Below are 2,500 nucleotides of genomic sequence, written 5' to 3' on the forward strand. Positions count from 1 at the left end.
TAATAATAATAATGGTGATGATGATAATGATGAAAATGATAATGATAATAATGAGAAGAACAAGAACAAGATGAAGATGAAGAAGGAAATGATAATAATAATAATAATGACAATGATGATGATGAAGAAGACGATGATAATAATAATAATAATAATAACAACAACAATAACAATAACAATGATAATAAAAGAAGGAGGAGGAGGAAAGAAGAAGAAGGAGGAGGAGAGGAGGAGAAGAAGAAGGAGGAGGACGAGGAGAAGAAGAAGGAGGAGGAGGAGGACGAGGAGAAGAAGGAGGAGGAGGAGGACGACGAGGAGGACGAGGAGAAGAAGAAGAAGAAGAAGAATGCAGTAGCAGTCCATTGATACAGCACTTTATGAAAACGTCTCAAAGCGGCAGTCTTCCAGCCTGAGAAAAGTAATATGTGCGTGGCCAGCTGTGCGTGTGTGTATTATTTCATTTCATGTGTTTTGTCAGTGTGTGTGTGTGTGTGTGTGTGTGTGTGTGTGTGTGTGTGTGTGTGTGCGTGCGTGTGTGTGTGTGTGTGTGTGTGTGTGTGTGTGTGTGTGTTTTGTTTTGTTTTGTTTTGTTTTTATAGGCGAGAGAGATAGAAATGATAACTTGAGGACGACATAAATCTCATTCCTCAGTACCAGATAGCTCACTACTCACGGTCACAGCACGGCAGCCTCAGCCTGTCTCGCCGGAATGAGGAAGCATCATTATGTGGGAGAGAGAAGGGAGTGGGTGGGTGGGGGGGGGAGGTGGTGTGGGTTCTGTGGGGTAGGTGGGGGTGGGGTTAGGTGGGGGGGTGGGGGGGGGGGTAGGGGATTATGATGCAATCCTTCTCACACCAGACTTTCAATGAATAAAAACTGTATATAGAGAAGAGAAGGGGGGTGGGGGTGGGGGGTGGGGGGATTGTGATGCAATCCTTCTCACACCAGACTTTCAATGAAGAAGGGGGGGGGGGGGGGGGGGGGGTAGGGGGATTGTGATGCAATTCTTCTCACACCAGACTTTCAATGAATAAAAACTGTATATAGAGAAGAGAAGGGGGGGGGGGGTGGTAGGGGGATTATGATGCAATCCTTCTCACACCAGACTTTCAATGAATAAAAACTGTATATAGAGAAGAGAAGGGGGGGGGGGGAGGGGGATTGTGATGCAATCCTTCTCACACCAGACTTTCAATGAATAAAAACTGTATATAGAGAAGAGAGGGGGGGGGGGTAGGGGATTATGATGCAATCCTTCTCACACCGGACTTTCAATGAATAAAAACTGTATATAGAGAAGAGAAGGGGGTAGGGGTGGGGGGATTATGATAATAATAATAATATTAATAATAATAATGGTATTTATATAGCGCTGGATCTTGTGCAGAGACAAATCAAATCGCTTTCGCACCAGTCATTCACACGCATGCATAACTCTAGTAGGCAGACCAGACAATAGAGAGTTACAGTAGTCAAGGCGAGAGAGAATGAGAGAAACGACAAGTCTTGATGTTGCGTCAGTGGACAGATATTTCCGCACGGCACTAATGCACCGCAGTTGACCGTAGCAGGACTGACATGTCTGACTGATAAATTTTTGCATGGACAGTGTATTGTCAAGGACAACACCAAGGTTCCTGACTGATGTGGAAAGAGGGATGGATGTACTGCCAAGTTTGATTGTGTCAATTGTGATGGAAGACAGTTTTTGTTTAGTTCCTATGATCATTGCTTCAGTTTTGTCCGCGTTCAATTGTAACTTATTTCGAGTCATCCAGTTTTGAATGTCCAGGAAGCAGTTGGATGTTTCTTGCAAGGGCGACAACAGTTTTTCAGGTGTATCACTCTTCTGGAGTTGAGTGTCATCAGCATACGAATGATGACTGATATTATGGCGATTGATAATTTCAGCGAGAGGAGCAGTGTACAGTGTGAAGAGCACTGGGCCTAAAACAGATCCCTGTGGGACTCAATGTTCGATTTTAACGGGTTCAGATTGGAAACGATCAACAATGACAGACTGGAATCGATCAGTGAGATAAGATTTGAACCAGTTTAGAACAGTGCCGTTGATATCAAATGTAAAATGAAGATGGGAAAGAAGGATTGAATGGTCTGTCGTGTCAAAGGCGGCTGACAAGGCGGATGCAGTCCTTCTCACACCAGACTTTCAATGAATAAAAACTGTATATAGAGGGGAGGAGTGGGGGGTGGGGTGGGAAGGGTGTGTATGAAAAGACTCTCTCTCTCTCTCTCTCTCTCTCTCTCTCTCTCTCCTTTCCCCCAGCCCTCTGACCCCCTATCTTTCTTGCTCCCCTCTCTCTCTCTCTCTCTCTGTCTCTGTCTCTCTGTCTCGATCTCTCGCTAACGCTCACAGCAGTCTGTACATGCACACACCACTGTCATCATCTGATCGCCTCCTGCACTGCTGTTTCTGCCTTCTTGCCTGTGTTCCCAGTCAGTGCCGGCAGACATGCGCCACGTGCACGCGCGCACACAC

The sequence above is a fragment of the Babylonia areolata genome, chromosome 16 (genome assembly GCF_041734735.1).
Source record: "Babylonia areolata isolate BAREFJ2019XMU chromosome 16, ASM4173473v1, whole genome shotgun sequence".
NCBI classification, from domain to species: domain Eukaryota; kingdom Metazoa; phylum Mollusca; class Gastropoda; order Neogastropoda; family Buccinidae; genus Babylonia; species Babylonia areolata.